The sequence below is a fragment of the Arachis ipaensis genome, chromosome B06 (assembly GCF_000816755.2).
Source record: "Arachis ipaensis cultivar K30076 chromosome B06, Araip1.1, whole genome shotgun sequence".
Classification (NCBI taxonomy): domain Eukaryota; kingdom Viridiplantae; phylum Streptophyta; class Magnoliopsida; order Fabales; family Fabaceae; genus Arachis; species Arachis ipaensis.
In genome coordinates, this window is record NC_029790.2 from 75764989 (window position 1) to 75785731 (window position 20743).

The following is a 20743-nucleotide window of genomic DNA, read 5'->3' on the forward strand; positions in this document are numbered from 1 at the left end:
ATGCCAGTTTGGGCCATCAAATCTCGGGTAAAGTATGAACTATTATACATTTCTAGAAAGCCCAAGATGTTAGATTTCCATCCCAATTGAGAATGCACCAATTGGACTTCTGTAACTCCAGGGAAATGCGTTTGAGTGCAGGGAGGTCAGAATCCAACAACATCTGTAGTCCTTTCTCAGCCTCTGAATCAGATTTTTTCTCAGGTCCCTCAATTTCAGCCAGAAAATACCTGAAATTACAGTAAAAACCCACAAACTCATAGTAAAGTTCAGAAATATGATTTTTGCATAAAAACTAATAAAAATATACTAAAACATAACTAAAACATACTAAAAACTATATAAAAATAATGTCAAAAAGGGTATAAAATATCCGCTCATCAGTGCTATCTTAGGACAAAGGAGAGACAAGCTAGTGCATGTCATCTATTATGCTAGCAAGGTTCTTAGTGAAACTCAAAGGAACTACACCACCACAGAGAAAGAACTCCTTACTATTATTTTTGCATTCGATAAATTTAGATCTTACTTCATTGGTTCTAAAGTCATTGTGTTTACTGACCATGCAGCTCTTAAATACTTGTTAACCAAGTAAGAATCCAAGCCTAGACTGATAAGATGGATCTTATTTCTCTAAGAGTTTAACATTGAAATCAAGGATAGAAGTGGAGTAGAGAACAAGGTGGCTGACCACCTATCAAGGATACCACATGAAGGGGATGAAGCACATAGTCCTGGGGAAAATAAGAGCTTCCTAGATGAGCAATTGATAATGATTCAAGAGGCTCCATGGTTCGAAAACATAGCCAATTTCAAGGCCATTGGATAGCTACCTTCTAACATCAACAAGCACTTGAGAAGGAAGCTCATCAATGATTCCAAGCATTACATTTGGGATGAGCCTTACCTCTTCAAGAAGTGTGCTGATGGGATTCTAAGAAGATGCATCTCCCATGAGGAAGGAAAAGAGGTCCTTTGGCATTGCCATGGATCTATCTATGGAGGACATTTTAATAGAGAAAGGACTGCAGCCAAAGTATTGCAGTATGGATTCTTTTAGCCTACAATATTCAAAGATACAAAGGAGTTTGTGACAAGGTGCAATGAGTGTCAATGGGCTGGCAACTTGCCCAAGAAGAATGAAATGCCACAAAGATTCATCATGGAGTTGGAGTTATTTGATGTTTGGGGGATTGATTTCATGGGACCATTCTGATGACAAGTCATCTTAGCCTAGTTTCAATAGCCTTTTTCTTTTGTTTTCAATTGAATTATGCACTTTCTTGAGCCATAAGCAAGCCAATTGGGTAGATTTTCATGCTTCCTTCGATTTAATCAACCATAGATTAATTAATACAATTTCATGAGGTTTTATGCTATAATTGTCACATACTATGAAAGAATGAATATCTCATGATTTTGAGCATAGCTTTGATGTGTTTGGTTGATTAATAATAGGTGAAGAAAGCTTGAAGAAAGGTTGAAGCAAGGAGGAATAGCTAGGAGGAAGAGAGGACAAAAAGTTTGAGCAAAAGTTTGCCTCAAATTTTAGCTCAAACTTTTGGAATAAGTGAAAATGAACCAGGGAGCAAAAAGCTGGACCAAAAGTTTGCCTCAAACTTTTGTGCAAACTTTTGGGCAAAAAGCTGGACCAAAAGTTTTCCTCAAACTTTTTGGCAAACTTTTGGCATCACAAATCAACACCCTAGAGAGCAAAAGTTTGCGCCAACGTTTGCCTCTAACTTTTTGGCAAACGTTGGCGCCATGAGTGTGCAAGGGGAGGCCAACGTTTGAGCAAAATTTTGACCCCAAACTTTTGCCCAAACGTTGGTATCAGCAAAAGAGAGTGGCTGATGTGAAAAGTTTGAGTAAAAGTTTGCCTCAAACTTTTACTCAAACTTTTACTCAAGCTTTCATGATTCCAAACCCGGTTCAATTCGGTTCTTCTCCAAACTCCAAGAGCAATCAACCAAGGCCTCTATCAACCCAATTCCATCAAGAGCAAAGGCCCAATTGAAGGCTTGAAGACCATTTGAAGAAAGTGTATAAATAGCATAGGATTTAAGTTTTTCAGGGAGTTTTTTTCCTGGAAGTTTTTCAGAGAGCTTTCCTTTTAGTTTTGATAGAGAGTTTTAAGAGAGCTTTTGGTGTGAAGTAAATTTTAATTTCTAAGTCTCGGGGAAGGAGAATTGAATTCCCTTCCTCTTAGTTTTCTTGCTTTCAATTTCAATTACAATTGTCTTGGATCTTGGGTTGGAGAATTGAAGGAAATCTATTTCAATCTCATCCTGAGACCTCTCTGTTTCTTTACTGCACGATTGAATTTAAATTTCTGTTAATTGCTTCTTCATCTACTTTCTCTGCAATTTACATTTCCTTTGCAATTGTTCTTGTTGGATCTAGAAAGGCATTGAGATCTAGACTTGGTTATCTAGTCTCTTGGGTCCTGAGATCTGAATTCCAATTTTACATCCTCTGTTTAATGTTTTTCAATCTCATTTATATTTCTGTTTATAGATCTGATTCAATCCAAGTGATCTTCTACTTCTCTGTTTGTTGCAATTTTACTTTTCCTTGTTTAATTTCTGCATATCCAATTCCCAATTCCCTTTACAATTCAAGCCATTTACATTTCTTGCACTTTAAGATTCTGCAATTTACATTTCTTGCGTTCTAAGTTTCTGCCATTTAATTTCTTGTTCTTTAAGATTCAGCACTTTAAATTTCAGTTCTCTTTAATTTCATGCAATTTACCCATTCCCTTTACTTCTCATGCAATTTAAATTCTGCAAATCACAATTCACTCAACCAAATCTTGATTCGCTTGACTAAATCAACCACTAAACTAAAATTGCTCAATCCTTCAATCCCTGTGGGATCGACCTCACTCCTGTGAGTTATTATTACTTGATGCGACCCGGTGCACTTGCCGGTGAGTTTTGTGTCGGATCGTTTTCCGCACATCAAGTTTTTGGCGCCGTTGCCGGGGATTGATTAGATTGACAATGATTAAGTGTAGTGGAGATCTAGATCAAGCACTTTTACTTTTCTGTTCTTTAATTTTTAATTAACCCACTAACTGTTTGAATTTTTGCTTAAGCTAACTAAAACTTCATTCTAGCAGTAGATTGAAGTGTCACTGGTTTGAGTGTTTCTTATGTTCTGCTTGTATGTCAGGTACAAGAAGAACCATACCCACCTTTCATGAACAAGACGAAAGAACTCTCAGGAGGTTAAGAAGAGCTGAAAGAGGGAAAAATATTGTTGGAGAAGAGGAATCAGAAGAAGAATTCCAAGATATGGAGGAACATTCAACCAATCCACCAGGTTAGGAGAGTTTTGGCCTCCTATACCTTTGCAAATGCTAGTCATTGTGGAAGCAGCATTCTCACCCCTAATGTCAATGCAAATAACTTTGAATTGAAGCCACAACTCATTACATTGGTCCAAAACAACTGCTCGTTTGGGGGAGGACCATTGGAGGATCCAAATCAACATCTATCTACCTTCTTAAGGATTTGTGACAGGAGTGGACTCAATCTTGTCTCAAAACAAGATGATGCACAGCAAATTCAACAACAATTTGTGCAAATGGCCAAGAGGATTGATAGCCTCCAAGTTGCAGTAGTTAACACAAGCCAACCATCATCCACATGAGGGCAAAATGAAGAAACTCAAGAAGAACAATAACAAGAGCAAGTACAGTATATGCACAACCAAGGACCAAATGAAGTGTATGGTGATACATACAATCCATCCTGGAAGAACCACCCAAACCTCAGATGGGGAGATAATCACACCCAAAACCAACAACCATGGCAGAGGAACTCAAACCAAAATAACCCAAGAAGCAACCAAAACCACAACCAGCAGCAAACTAACCTGAACCCCTACAGAAAACCTCAAAACAACTACCCCAACCCCAACCAGTACCAATCCAATAACCAACCCACCAACCAAAATGCCTACCATCCACCACCCACATCTCATAAGCCACCTCAAGTATCACCTGAATCTCAAAGACTCACTAACTTGGAGACCTTGATGGATAAAATGTTGAAACACCAGGAAATGACAACCAAGAACCATGAAGCCTCCATAAAGAGCCTAGAGAGGCAGATGGGGCAAATCTCCAAGCAGATCTCTATTGAGAGACCTTCAAGCTCTCTGCCGAGTGACATAATTCCAAATCCTAAGGAAGAATGCAAGGCAATAAAATTAAGGAGTGGGAGAACATTGATGAGCAATAATGGCACTACAAAGAAGCAAGCAGAGAGCAGCAAAAGGCCAATAGAAGATGAGGAGCAAACAAAGGCAGATGAAACCAAGGATCAAGTTGTGATGCCAAACAAGAGCATTGAGAAACTCAAAGAGAAGGACAACCAACCACACGGTTCAAAAGAAGTAACTCAGGGACAGCAGCAAATAGGAAAGAGCATCACACCTCCACTACCATATCCCCAGAGGTTCAACAAAGAAACTAAGGACCAACATTTTCATAAGTTCCTTGAGACTTTCAAAAAGCTGGAAATCAATATTCCCTTGGCTGAAGCACTTGAGCAAATGCCTCTGTATGCCAAGTTTTTGAAGGAGCTTATCAATAAGAAGAGAAGTTGGGATGAGAAAGAAACCATACTGCTTACTGAGGAATGCAGAGCCTTGATTCAAAAAGGGCTTCCTCCTATGCTTGAGGACCCAGGGAGCTTTTTGCTACCTTGCACCATTGGGGAATTAACCATCACTAAAGCAATGTGCGATCTAGGAGCAAGTATCAACTTAATACCATCCTCCTTGGTAAAAAAGTTGCATATAGAGGAAGTTAAACCAGTACAAATATCTCTAGAGCTAGTAGATAAGTCAACGGTATACCCCAGGGGTATGATTAAAAACCTTCTGGTCAAGGTGGACAATTTCATATACCCTGCAGATTTTGTGGTTCTGGATTCAGATGGGGATGATGGTGATTCTATTATACTGGGAAGGCCATTCTTGGCCACTGCTAGAGCTATCATAGACATAGAGCAAGGAGAACTAACTCTCACGATGCATGATGAGAGTGTCACTCTGAAAGTATTACCAGAAGCCCGGTATAGTAATAGGAGGAGGGACTCTATGGAAATTGACAAGGTGATTCACAACAATATCCCAAGGCAGAAGATTATGAAAAGGATGAAAAAGTCCAAGAGGATATTGGAGTATTAGCCACTGAAGAGAGAAATCCCCAAGGTAAGTCTACAGCCATAAAAGAAAGATCAACAAAAAAAGTTATGATGAAAACATTTCTTATAAACATTTGACCAAGAATGACATTGGGATTTCAATTTCACTAGTTGGAGGAAGAAACACATATTTTCTACTATATGACCAAACATTAAGTTTGGTGTCCTCCAAGAAAAGCCACGGTTCAAATGGATATAAGGAATGGTGATTCATATAGTGTTAATGAATAAAAAGCACCATTGCCACAGTTTGATAAAGCTAATGTGTGTTATCTTGTTGTGATGACTAGGTGGTCAAAGAACACTTTATGAAAGAGACAAGACAAAGGAAAGCATAGCATGAGGACAAAATCTCATCATATGCCTCAAAAAGAGAATCTGCCACTCCTTGAAATGATCACGGCAAAGACAATTAAAGAAGCAAGCTTTGTCTTCATTCATCCTTACATGCACACCTTTGATTCACATAGTATCTAATTGCATCCTAGCCCTTCATTGTTCATTTAAATAACATACCACCTCCAAGCCATGCATGTGACCGAACCCTTGCACTCCAACCATTTAAACTTCCCTTCATCATTTCTCATCATAACAAGCTCGGCCTCAAATTTCATCTTTTTCCAAACACACATCAAAATCTCTAACATTCTTCACACTCCCTTTAACCTCAAGAGTCTCAAACAACCAAGTGATCATGGCCTCTTCCTCAAGAACCAAACGAAGAAAAGGGAAAGATCCCATGGTGGAGGAGAGCACCCCTGAATATGACCGATGGAGATTCAAATCTCGGTACCATCAGATACAAATTGAATGGATGAATGAGAAGAAGATATATCCAGAAATTCCACTCTTGCTACCGGATGATGGATGCCAAGAAATGAAGGACAAAATTTGAAAGAGGAGGTGGGAGGAACTCATATCACCAATCACCCGAATCAATGCTAATATCATAAGAGAGTTCTATGCCAATGTCTCAAGGCTTGACATGAGTGAGGCCCCAACATACAAGAGCTATGTGCGGGGAGTGGAAGTAGACTTTAGCTCGGATGCAATCAAGAAAGTCTTGGGACTAAAATCAGTCCGCTTTAGTGAACCGGGATACCACCAAAGGGTAAATGGTGATCCGGATTATGCGGGATTGCTAGAGATATTTGTATGGAGAACTCAGAGTGGGAAGGAGATGACAAGAACAAATACAAGTATTTGAAGAGAGTTAACCTTACCCCGGAAGCAAAGAGATGGTATGAGTTGTTGAAAAGATCAATTCTGGGCATAGTAAACACCTCAGAAGTTAACAGGAATAGAGCTGTTATGTTGCATTGCATTATTGTGGGAGGAGAGGTAAAAGTTCATGAAATTCTGGCAAAGGACATTCAAAAGCTGGCTGAGAAGAATTCGGCCGGATCTTGGTTGTACTATCCGAGTACCATTTGGAATAAAGCTGGTTTCTGGCGGGATCAACAGACAACAGACATGGACATAGGAAACACCAGCAACCAGGTGTATGAAAGAAGAAAGAAAAAGCATGACAAATGAAAGGTGGACTTGCTCCTTGTTCATCACTACAAAGAAAAAAGCATGCATTGTGTCTGTTTTAAGTGGTCCTTGCATCTTTAAGTAGTTATCATAATTAATAGTCTTTGCATCATATTTGTTTCTCTTAAAATAAGTAAGCTAGTCTATGTGTGTGCTTGTGTGTTTACTTTCACTGAACAAAACGCATGCTTTGTCCCCTGCATTTTCAATTCAATAAAAGAAATGTTTGAATGTGAAGTGAGATAGTTCTCTGTTAGATAGAAGTACAATAAAAGTAAGTGGTGGCATGTGTGTGTGATTGTATAATAGCTCACTTTAGTGAATAAAAGAACTAGGATGTCTCCTTCTAAGTATAAAGTGGCCTACTGTCTATGAATCTCAATGAAATAAAAGTCCTTGGTTAAACGGAAAAACAAAAAGACAGAAAAAAAGGGGAGAAAAAGAAATAGCCAAAGAGTGGCAGAACAAAAGAAAAACAAAAAGAAACAAAGCTGGACACCAATAGCTTGAACCTTAGAATATATGCCTGTGGTGTCTTTGTATTAGGATCTGCTTGGATTATTAAGCTCTTTGGAGGGCATCAACACTTGATGACTTGGGTTAACTAACCCGGGATCATCAGCTGAAAGTCCACTATCAAGAGCAACCTAACTACAAGGCATTTAGTAGCCCAAAGAGGTGCTGGGCATCAATGTTCTAAGAAGGAATGTGAGCCAAGTGTCTATAGTGAATAATGTGTCAAGTATAAAGAAAAGGAAATGAACTTGCTACACATGACACTCAAATAAAGCTTATGAACAAAATAATAGCCAAGGATAAAGAAATAATGAGAGGTCATAGCAGCTTGAAGGAGACTTTCTATGCTTAAGAGTCAATAAGAGGTGAGTGTTTACATATCCACATAAAACCCCATGAACTACCAATAACACTCTACTAGCATGAACATCCTCTTCCATTTCATTCTTTCTTCTCAATAAATCATTTCTTGCTTGGGGACAAGCAAGCTTTAAGTTTGGTGTTGTGATGACAAGTCATCTTAGCCTAGTTTCACTAGCCTTTTTCTTTTGTTTTCAATTGAATTATGCACTTTCTTGAGCCATAAGCAAGCCAATTGGGTAGATTTTCATGCTTCCTTCGATTTAATCAACCATAGATGAATTAATGCAATTTCATGAGGTTTTATGCTCTAATTGTCACATATTATGAAAGAATGAATATCTCATGATTTTGAGCATAGCTTTGATGTGTTTGGTTGATTAATGATAGGTGAAGAAAACTTGGAGAAAGGTTGAAGCAAGGAGGAATGGCTAGGAGGAAGAGAGGACAAAAAGTTTGAGCAAACCCAATTCCATCAAGAGCAAAGGCCCAATTTAAGGCTTGAAGACCATTTGAAGAAAGTGTATAAATAGCATAGGATTTAAGTTTTTCAGGGAGTTTTTTTCCTGGAAGTTTTTCAGAGAGCTTTCCTTTTAGTTTTGATAGAGAGTTTTCGGAGAGCTTTTGGTGTGGAGTAAATTTTAATTTCTAAGTCTCGGGGAAGGAGAATTGAATTCCCTTCCTCTTAGTTTTCTTGCTTTCAATTTCAATTACAATTGTCTTGGATCTTGGGTTGGAGAATTGAAGGAAATCTGTTTCAATCTCATCCTGAGACCTCTCTGTTTCTTTGCTGCACGATTGAATTTAAATTTCTGTTAATTGCTTCTTCATCTACTTTCTCTGCAATTTACATTTCCTTTGCAATTGTTCTTGTTGGATCTAGAAAGGCATTGAGATCTAGACTTGGTTATCTAGTCTCTTGGGTCCTGAGATCTGAATTCCAATTTTACATCCTCTGTTTAATGTTTTTCAATCTCATTTACATTTCTGTTTATAGATCCGATTCAATCCAAGTGATCTTCTACTTCTCTGTTTGTTGCAATTTACTTTTCCTTGTTTAAATTCCTCACTCCCGTGAGTTATTATTACTTGATGCGACCCGGTGCACTTGCCGGTGAGTTTTGTGTCGGATCGTTTTCCGCACATCACATTCCCACCTTCATACTCAAATAATTACATATTGGTGGCTGTGGACTATGTGTTTAAATGGGTAGAGGCCATAGCTATATCAACAAATGAAAACAAAGTGGTGATCAATTTCTTGAGGAAGAACATATTTAGCCGGTTTGGAGTCCCAAGAGCTCTTATAAGTGATAGGGGAACTCACTTTTGCAACAAGCAACTTGAGAAACTCCTCCTCAAATATGGTGTTAAGCACAAGGTAGCCACCCCTTACCATCCACAAACCAATGGTCAAGCTGAAATTTCAAATAGCGAGCTCAAGAGGATCCTTGAGGAGACCATTGGGAACTCAAGAAAAGATTAGTCCAAGAATCTAGATGATGCATTATGGGCTTATAGAACAGCTTTTAAGACACCTATTGGCATGTCTCCATACCAATTTGTGTTTGGAAAATCTTGTCATCTACCATGGAGCTTGAACATAGAGCATTTTGGGCTCTAAAGATGTTGAACTTTGATAATTAAGCTGCTGAAGAAAGAAGGTTGCTGCAGCTTAATAAGCTAGAAGAATTTAGAACTCAAGCTTATGAAAATGCCAAGATTTACAAGGAGAAAACACAAAAATGGCATCATCAAAAGCTGGCAAGAAAAGAGTTTGTAGAAGGTCAAAAAGTGCTACTATGCAACTCAAGACTCAAACTTTTCCCAGGGAAGCTGAAGTCAAGATGATCTGGACCCTTCACCATCATCAAGGCTTCTCCTTATGGTCATGTGGAGCTTATGGATGAGAAAACTCAGAGGACTTTCACTGTCAATGGCCGCAGAGCACTACTTGGGAAACTCACTAGATGAGCAAAGAGTGAACTATAACCTAAGTTGAAGAGGGAGAATCGTCAAGCTAGTGACGTTAAAGAAGCGCTAGTTGGGAGGCACCCCAACACCTATATCCTTTCAATCTTATGCTTTATAGAGTAGTTTATGTTTAGTTACTTAGTTGATTGTTTTTCAGTTTATAGTGTTAGTTGTTTAATGATACCTTCTTTAATTTGAACTTTAAAGTTTTTTTTAGTTTTGCTGGAAATGCAACCTTGCATGCTACATTATATGATGATGTTAATTGGGTAAAGGAACTAGCTAAAGAGCTAAGTTTGGTATGGCCACCAACCCACTTATTTTGAGCTTACATCAAAACAATTGAATTAATCTTAAGAGTAAGCCCAAATTTAAGTTTGGTGTGGCCACCACCATAAGAGACCCATGTGTACAGCCCAATTGATTAATGTCTGAATGCAATTAGTAAATTGGTGGGTACATGAAACGGCCACTTTATGGTGTACATATGAAGTGGAAGTGGAAGGGTATGAAAGAATTAATTTTATTCCAAATCATAATGTATACAATAAAGTTCAATCATGAGACCAATTGCTATATGCAATGAACCTAAGTTTGGTGTCTAAGAGACACAAATTAAATGCTATTTAACTAGAGGAAATTGAAGTAAGTTTTGATCACTTATGGAATTGTGTAACTGAATTTTCAGGAGAAGTGGGACCTACAAGGCATTCAACACTCATCAAGTCAAGAGGTTAAAGTGTACTTCACACTTTGGAACTCAAATTTCTGAAGAAAGCTGAACAGTCTTGGGGTTGGCACTTCTCCCCACGCTAGGCGCCACTTCCAAGTGTGAAAACATTCAATTTGTGTTATCGATTCCCACCTTCTAGATCTTTCATTTCACCCCTATATATTGCACTTTCCTACCCCTCCTCATCACCCTTACCAATAACTTCTCCACTCTTCCGAAACCCTCACTTCCCCTTCTTTACCTTCTTTCATTCTTTCTTTTTTGCCTTCTTGATTGGGATAATCAAGTCCTAAGTTTGGTGTTGAAGCAAATCCTTGCTTTGCTTTCTTTCTTTCCACTCTTTCAACCCTCTTCATCACTCTTTTTACCCTTATCATCACACTCAAATGGCACCACCAAAGGCCACTGGATCAAAGAATAGAAAGACTAAGGAAACCTCCTCTGGGTCTTCAAGCTACAATGAGTTTAAGTTCCTCTTATGCTTCCACCAAAACCAGTCTTATGGGTGGTTGAGTAAGAGACAAATAATCCCTGAGGTTTGGCTTCCAACTAGGGAGAGATGATCATAGGGAAATCATCATTATGGAGATCAATAGTAGAGGCTGGGCCATCCTATGCAACCCACCAAAAAAGGTGGTGGAAAGCCAAGTAAGGGAGTTCTATGCCAACGCCATGCCACAACTGGGTCAAGCATTGGACTACCAAAGCTATGTGAGGGGGAAGAGCATCGACTATAGCCCTGCCAATTTGGAGAGAATGTTGGAAGTGAGGTGCACAAGTTACACCTGGAGCTATGAAGAAAGGATGAAGAAACTCGATCCGGGCTTCGAAGAAATCTTGAATGAGATTTGTATCCTTAATGTCCAGTGGATCATTGATAAAGATGGGAGGCCAAATCAGCTGAGAAGAAGAGACTTGTGCCCTCAAGCTAGAGGGTGGCTGGATTTTGTGAGAAGAACCCTCAACCCCACCTCCAACACTTCGGAGGTAACTTTAGAAAGGGCTGTACTAATCTATAGCATAATGAAAGGGGGAAAACGTCAATGTGGGGGAGATGATAGCAACTAACATCCATAGGGTGCTGAAAAGCACCAAAGATAGCACAAGACTTCCCTTCCCAAGCATCATCCAGCGACTGTGTGATGAGGCTGGAATAGAGAATGTGATAGATGAGACCTTACTTAAGTAAGACAAGCCAATAACCACCAAGAAGATGGAGAAAGTGGTGGACATCAACCCATTACAAAGAGCCAGAGAACATAGGGCTCATGTGCAAAAACCACAAGGGCCACCATAACAAGAAGAAGCATATGTTCAAGTACAGCTGCCAGCACCAATTCTATAGTTTCAAGCACAATTTCTAGAAGGCTTTAACTGGAAAGAAATGCAAGGGAACATCCACCAAATGCAAGGGAACATCAACCATATGCAAGAAGACATTACTCAACTTAGGGATCATAAAAAATAATGGGAGCAAATACAAGAGAGTATCCAGCAACTCCAAGAAAGTGTGGAGTATATGAAAGAGCAGCAGGGACAATTCCATTGGGGAGAAAAGCAAGGTAGACTCAACAAGATCATGGAGCAACAACAAGTGCAACAGAGGAACCTTGTTGAATTTAGGTCCCTCTATGAGGCTAGGACCACATCAAGAAGACAATATGACATAAACACACAAGTGAAGCTGAATCACTTGTGTAATGTGGTAGCCACTTTGAACCCATATTATCCAACATTCATGCAAGGAATAGAAGAGCTGAGTGCTAGGCAAGAGCAGATATTGGCCAAGCACAAGGAAGATGAGAGGACCTTCATGAGGAGGATGGGCTTTTGGAAGCCAAGGGACACCAGGCACAAGAAGGAACATTTAAGAAGAAAGATGGTGATGAGTCCTCTAAGAAGAAGGATAAGGGGAAGGGACCTATGCATTGAAGTTGTTGATGAGTACAAGGGTTTTGAGTCTCATGATTGAAATCCACTTTCTGAATTTACTACTTAGTAGTTTATTTTGATATAGTAGTTATTGTTTATTTATGAGTTTAGAGTCTTTCTATGAGTCATTTGAATTCCTATTTTTAAATTGAGAAAGAAAATGTCTTTTGATAAGTTTTCATTGCATCAATAAAATTAGTTTGTTTCCATAAAAGAATCAATGATGAGTTGTTGCAAAACAAGAGTAAGAGACTAAGACCTAAGTGAGATATATAATTCAAATTAAGAGATGAGGAACAAGTATGGAATCGTGAATAAAAATCTGGAAGTGAGTAGACCATGATGAACACTTAGACATGGAGGAAATAACAAGTAGATGCCAAGGATGACCCTTGAATATCTGTAGAACCAAGAAGTAGTAAGCAAGACCCAATGCTCTGAGCATCAACTACTATGATAAAAGAAAGAAACAAATAGCTCAAAGAGCCAAGATCCTAGTAGATGCTTGTGGTGAAGATGTGCCAAGAAGAAAGACCTGAGCAAGTAAATTCTTAGGGGTGTTTCAACACCTAGTATCCTAAAACCAACTGGTTTGGGAGTGCTAATTGAAAGTTTAACCTAAAGGGTCATCTTGAGATAAAACACTTAGAGTCGTGGTCAATCAAGGAAACAAAAGAGGAATGAAAGGAAAAGAACAATCAAAAGAAAAATAATAACAAATCTTACTACTTCAAGGTGACAATCAATAGAAAGGGGCTCTAAAAGCAAGCACTTAAAATGGTCCTCAAAGGTTTGAGAGTTCATTGTGATATGAAAGTAATAACAAATTTCATGCATGATTTGATACTTAGCCTCTATCTTTAATTGTGAATACATTCTCTTAAGGGTCAAGTTTCAATCTATTAAGAACAATTCACATTTATTTGCTTGGGGACAAGCAAAATTTAAGTTTGGTGTTGTGATGACTTACATCATCTACCTCTTTCTCTTATCTAAAAGGACCATAGAATTAGTGAATTCTCATTCAATTGATGCAATTACATGAACTAAATGATGAATTTTATAGTACATTGCTTTGAAATGAGTCTTGTTTGAATTTCAGGTGAAAATAGCAACAAAAGAGGAGGAAAGAAAGAAAAAGGATCTAGACGTGTGTACTGGGCATGCGACTTGGTGCAAACGCCAATAATTTGACTTGGCGTGGCACCGCAGCTATTGGGCGTGGCGCGCCAGCCATCAATTCCAGGGAGCAAAGTGGAAGAGTTACTATGTGTGTGGCACGCCACTGCTGGGCGTTGCACGCCAGTTATCAATTCCAGAGAGAGCCCATGAAGGATTACCATGGGCGTGGCACGCCAACTATCTTTTCCAGAAAGGAGGCTTTGATGAATTACAATGGGCATGGCACGCCAAGGCTAGGCGTGGCATGCCAGTTATCTTTTCCAGAGAAGGCACTCTTAGATTTACTATGGGCGTGGCACACCACTTCTGGGAGTGGTACGCCAACCTCGTCTCCCACAACGGGCATGGCATGCCAGGTCGAAGGCGTGGCACGCCAGTGAAACTGAGCAGAGAAGAATGGAGGAAGCACCATTATGGGCGTGCCACTTGAGACTTAAGGCGTGGCACACCAAGTCAAAGAATCAATGGGCGTGCCACTTGGTTCTAGAGGCGTGGCACGCCAAGCTTGTTAACTGATGAGCGAATAATTTATACCCTTTTGGCATTGTTTTTAGGTAGTTTTTAGTATATTTTAGTTACTTTTTATTATATTTTTATTAATTTTTATTCAAAAATCACATTTCTAGGCTTTACTATGAGTTTGTGTATTTTTCTGTAATTTCAGGTAATTTCTGGCTGAAATTGAAGGACCTGAGCAAAAATCTGATTCAGAGGCTGAAAAAGGACTGCAGATGCTGTTGGATTCTGACTCTCCTGCACTCGAAATGGATTTTCTGGAGCTACAGAAGCCCAATTGGCGCGCTCTTAATTGCGTTAGAAAGTAGACATCTTGGGCTTTCCAGAAATATATAATAGTCTATACTTTCTCCGAGGTTTGATGGCCCACACCGGCGTCCAAAGTCAGCCTAAAACTTTCTGGCGTAAAACGCCAAAACTGGAACCTTTTTCGGCGTTAAACGCCCATTCTGGTGCCCAGGGTGGTGTTTAATGCCAACTTTGGGCATATGAACGTGAAAGCTTGAAAGCTCAACCTAGGCACATACCAAGTGAGTCCCAGAAGTGGAATTCTGCACTATCTGCACTTAGTTAGTCATTTTCTGTAAACCTAAGTTACTAGTTTAGTATAAAAACTACTTTTAGAGATTCATTTTGCAACTTATGATATTTTTACATTTCATATTGTACCTTTGACGGCATGAGTCTCTAAACCCCATAGGTAGGGGTGAGGAGCTTTGCTGTGTTTCAATGGATTAATGCAATTACTACTGTTTTCTATTCAATTATGCTTGATTCTATTCTAAGATACCCACTCGTACTTCAATATGGAGAATATGATGATCCGTGACACTCATCATTATCTTCAACCCTATGAACGCGTGCCTGACAACCACTCCGTTCTATCTGAGCTCAACGTAGTCATTGGGCGACAGCTTGAGTGCGTATCTTTTGGGTTTCTAATCCACGGACCGAGTCCGGAGGTTAGAACCTTCGTGGTATAGGCTAGAATCATTGGCAGCATTCCTGGGATCCGGAAAGTCTAAACCTTGTCTGTGGTATTCTGAGTAGGATCTGGAAGGGGATGACTGTGACGAGCTTCAAACTCGTGAATGTTGGGCGCAGTGACAGTGTGCAAAAGGATAATGGTCCTATTCCGACGCTAGTGAGAACCGACAGATGATTAGCCGTGCGGTGATAGCGCTTTGTATTTTTCATCCGAGAAGATCATACAGCCTGCTATGGAAGGAGGCCATGCATGTTTGGAGAAGAAGACAGTAGGAAAGCAGAGATTCAGATGATAGAGCATCTCCGGAACCTCAACCTGTTTCTCATTACTGAATCACAAGTACTATTTATTTTATGTTATTTATTTTTCATAAATATAATCACTCTTATCATTATTCTCCTGACTAAGATTTACAAAATAACCATAGCTTGCTTCAAGCCGACAATCTCTGTGGGATCGACCCTTACTCACGTAAGGTATTACTTGGAGGACCCACCGCACTTGCTGGTTAGTTGTGCGGAGTTGTGAAAAGTGTAATCACAATTTCGTGCACCAAGTTTTTGGCGCCGTTGCTGGGGATTGTTCGAGTTTGGACAACTAACAGTTTATTTTGTTGCTTAGATTAGGAAAAATTTATCTTTTTTGTTTAGAGTCACTAAAATTGAATCTTCTATTTTTGTTTTTGGTCAAAAATTTAAAATCCTTATTTTCTTTTTCCAAATTATTTTTGAAAATTTTTAAAACCAATAACCTCAATTTTAGTCTTCTGTTTGAGTTTAGTTTCATGTTTTAAGTTTGGTGTCAATTGCATGATTTTATTTTTCTTTCAATTTTTCGAATTATATGTTCTTAGTTCTTTCGTGATCTTCAAGTTGCTCTTGTTTATTTTCCTTATATGATCTTTAAAATTTCTTGTTTCATGTTTGTTGCTGTTTATCTTATACATGTTCGAATTATTAGTGTCCAAAATATAAAAAATTTTAAGTTTGGTGTCCTCTGTGTTTCTATTTTCTTAAAAATTTTAAAAATTTTGTTCTTGGTGTGCATCTAGACATTTAAAGTTTTCTTGTTAGTTTCTTTTGTTTTGATCTAAAAATTCTAAGTTTGGTGTCATTTTATTGTTCTTCTTTTTCCTCATTAAATTCTAAAATATCTTTTCTATTTATTTAATTGAATTTTCGAAAATTTCATTTAAAAATTCAGATTTTTATTTTAAAATTTTTATTTTATCTTATCTTAGTTTTAAAATTTCAAAAATTCAAAATCTTTTTCAAAAATCATATCCAAAGTTTTTCAAATCTTCTTAATTAATTAATTATTTTAGTTTTCGAATTTCTTTTTCTTTTTCTTTTAGTTTTTGAAATTTATATTTTATTTTTCAATTATTTTATTTTATCTTATTTTCTTATTTATTCGGTTGTTTTTAATTAAAATAAAAATAAAAAATATACTTTATTTGCAATTTACATCAATTCCCTTTTCTCCATCATGGACCTAAGTGGAAATGAACATTCCAGAAGGACTCTGGCGTCATATGCTAACCCCATTACTGATGCATATGGGAGTAGTATCTGTATACCCCCCATCAGAGCAAGCAGTTTTGAGCTAAATCCTCATCTCATTATCATGGTGCAGCAAAATTGTCAGTATTTCGGTCTTCCACAGGAAGAACCTACTGAGTTTCTGGCACAGTTTTTACAAATTGCTGACACAGTACGTGATAAAGAAGTGGATCAGGATGTCTATAGACTATTACTGTTTCTATTTGCTATAAAAGATCAAGCTAAGAGGTGGTTAAATAACCAACCCACAACAAGCATAAGAACATAGAAACAGTTATTAGATAAATTCCTGAATCAATATTTCCCTCCAAAAAGGATGACACAGCTAAGGATGGACATCCAAGGCTTTAAACAAGAGGATCATGAATCTCTTTATAATGCCTGGGAGAGGTACAGAGGGATGCTAAGGAAATGCCCCTCTAAAATATTTTCAGAGTGGGTACAATTAGACATCTTCTACTATGGGCTTACAGAAAAAGCTCAAATATCTTTAGATCACTCAGCTGGTGGATCTATACATATGAGAAAGACAATTGAAGAGGCTCAATAGCTCATTGATACAGTTGCTAGAAATCAGCATCTGTGCTTAAGCAGTGAGTCCTCCCTGATAGAAGAGGCTAAAGCAGTATCCACTGAACTTAGTCCACAAGAACAAGTTGCTGAACTCAATCATCAATTGTTTATTATAACAAAATAGTTCACAGAATTTAAAGAGATGCTCCAAGACACTAAAAATGATAATAAAAATATGGAAGCACAATTGGATCAGACAAGACAGCAGCTATCTAAACAGATAACAGAAGAATGCCAAGCTGTTCAATTAAGGAGTGGGAAAACACTGAATGTATCAATCCAAGGTAGCAGGAAGCCAAGAAAGGAACAGCTGACAAAGGATAACCAAACCACTGCCCACAATCCCTCTAAGGACAATAAGAGCCCACAGAGGAATGATTCTGGCATTCAAACACCAGAAAAGGGTGGAAAAGTGGCGTTAAATGCCCAAGGGCAGCCAATTCTAGCATCCAGACGCCAAAAAAGGGTGGCAATCGTTAAACGCCCATACATCCCCCAATTCTGGCGTTCAAACGCCACAAAGGGGTCAGACACTTACAAGTGCTGATAACAACCCCCTTAAGCAGGCTTCTCCAACCACTTCTGTAGGAAATAAACCTGCAGCAACCAAGGTTGAAGAATATAAAGCCAAGATGCCTTATCCTCAGAAACTCTGCCAAGCGGAACAGGATAAACAATTTGCCCGCTTTGCAAACTATCTCAGGACTCTTGAAATAAAGATTCCATTTGCAGAGGCACTTGAGCAAATACCCTCTTATGCTAAGTTCATGAAAGAGATTGATGAGCGGATAATTTATACGCTTTTTGGCATTGTTTTTAGTATGTTTTTAGTAGGATCTAGTTACTTTTAGGGATGTTTTCATTAGTTTTTATGTTAAATTCACATTTCTGGACTTTTCTATGAGTTTGTGTGTTTTTCTGTGATTTCAGGTATTTTCTAGCTGAAATTGAGGGACTTGAGCAGAAATCAGATTCAGAGGTTGAAGAAGGACTGCTGATGCTGTTGGATTCTGACCTCCCTGCACTCAAAGTGGATTTTCTGGAGCTTCAGAACTAGAAATGGTGCGCTTCCAATTGCGTTGGAAAGTAGACATCCAGGGCTTTCCAGCAATATATAATTATTCATACTTTGGCGAAGAATTGACGACATAAACTGGCGTTCAACGCCAGCTTTCTACCCAAATCTGGCGTCCAACGCCAGAACAGGAGCCAAAACCAGAGTTGAACGCCCAAACTGGCACAAAAGCTGGCGTTCAACTCCAAGAAGGACCTCTACACGTGCAACACTCAGGCTCAGCCCAAACACACACCAAGTGGGCCCCGGAAGTGGATTTATGCATCAATTACTTACTCATGTAAACCCTAGTAGCTAGTTTATTATAAATAGGACGCACTTGCTGGTTAGTTGTATCGAAGTTGTGACAAATTATGAATGTGTAATCACGATTACGCGTACCAAGTTGCTCACGTGCCAGGCTGTAAAGCCATGTCTAATCTTTTGGACTGGGGTTTCAACTTACCATCACAAATGAAGAGATTCTCACACACTTAGTTGCTTTATACATGAAAAGTATCCATATCTGTTGAAGCTTGGCTAGCCATTGGCCATGTCTAGTGTTTTGGACTGAAGGTTTCATTGAAAGCTTGGCTGGCTAGTGAGCCATGTCTAATTCCTGGACTGAAGCTTTAGACTAACATGGCAAGATTCCTGGAATTCATGTTAAAAATTTTGGAATCCTTATTTTTCCTTTTTCATATAATTTTCGAAAAAAAATCCAAAAAAATTAGAAAATAAAAAAAAAATCAAAAATATTTTTGTGTTTCTTGTTTGAGTCTTGAGTCATGTTATAAGTTTGGTGTCACTTGCATATGCATCTAGCATTTTTCGAAATTTTCATGCATTCATAGTGTTCTTCATGATCTTCAAGTTGTTCTTGGTAAGTCTTCTTGTTTGATCTTGATGATTTTTTGTTTTGTGTTGAATAGTGTTTTTCATATGCATTCTTTAATTCTTGGTGTCTAGGCATTAAGGAATTCTAAGTTTGGTGTCTTGCATGTTTTCTTTGCATTAAAAATTTTTCAAAAATATATTCTTGATGTTCATCATGACATTCATAGTGTTCTTGGTGTTCATCTTGACATTCATAGCATTCTTGCATGCATTCATTGTTTTGATCCAAAAATTTCATGCATTGCATCTTTTTAGTGTTTTTCTCTTGCATCATAAAAATTCAAAAATCAAAAAATATCCTTCCCTTTTTTTCTCATCAAATTCGAAATTTGGATTGACTTTTTCAAAAATTTTTAAAATCAAATTGTTTCTTATGAGTCAAATCAAATTTTCAATTTGAAAATCTTATCTTTCTCAAAATCTTTTTCAAAAATCAAATCTTTTTCAAAATTCTTAGTTATTTTCGAAAATTCTAAAAATATTTTTTTAAAATCTTTTTCTCATTTTTATACCAAATTTTCGAAAATAACCTAACCAATTAATGTTTTGATTCAAAGATTTCAAGTTTGTTACTTACTTGTTAAGAAAGATTCAAACTTTAAGTTCTAGAATCATATCTTGTGATTTCTTATGAATCAAGTCATTAATTGAGATTTTAAAAATCAAATCTTTTTCAAAACTAATTTCTAAAATATCTTCTTATCTTACCTTTTTCAAAAAGTTGGTTTCAAAATATCTTTTCTAACCTCCTAACTTCTTATCTTTTCAAAATTTGTTTCAACTAACTAACTAACTTTTTGTTTGTTTCTTAACTTTTTCAAAACCACCTAACTAACTCTCTCTCTCTCATTTTCGAAAATATCTTCCCCCTTTTTCAAAATTTCTTTTTAATTTATTAATTATTTTAATTTTTAATTTTTAAATCTTAATTTTCGAAAAAAAAAATTACTAACATTTTTCAAAAACCAATTTCAAAAATCACTAACTCCTTTTCAAAAATAATTTTCGAAAATTCCTCATTCTCTCTCATCTTATTCTATTTATTTATTCATCTCATCTCACCTCTCTTCCATCCTCACAGTTGTGTTTCTTCCATTATATTACATTCTTTGTCTCCCCCTCTTCTTCTACTCACACAGGGATCCCTATACTGTGGTATAAAGGATCTCTATTATTATTATTATTTTTAGTTCATGTACACCTCTGAAAGGAATCCTGTGAATAATGGGTCGCCTATGAAGAAGGAAGTTCTTGAGGTTGATACTCTGAATGCCATATTGGCTCAGAATAAAATATTGACTCAGCAAGTCAATATGATCTCTCAGAGTCTGCATGGAATGCAAGCTGCATCCAACAGTACTCAAGAGGCATCTTCTGAAGAAGAAGCTTATGATCCTGAGAACCCTGCAATAGCAGAGGTAAATTACTTAGGTGAACCTTATGGAAACACCTATAACTCAACATGGAGAAATCATCCAAATTTCTCATGGAAGGATCAAAAGCCCCAACAAGGCTTTAATAATGGTGGAAGAAACAGGTTTAGCAATAACAAGCCTTTTCCATCATCCACTCAGCAACAGACAGAGAGCTCTNATGGTGGAAGTTTAGCAATAGCAAGCCTTTTCCATCATCCACTCAGCAACAGACAGAGAGCTCTGAACAAAATGCTTCTAATTTAGCAAATAGCAAATCTGATCTATC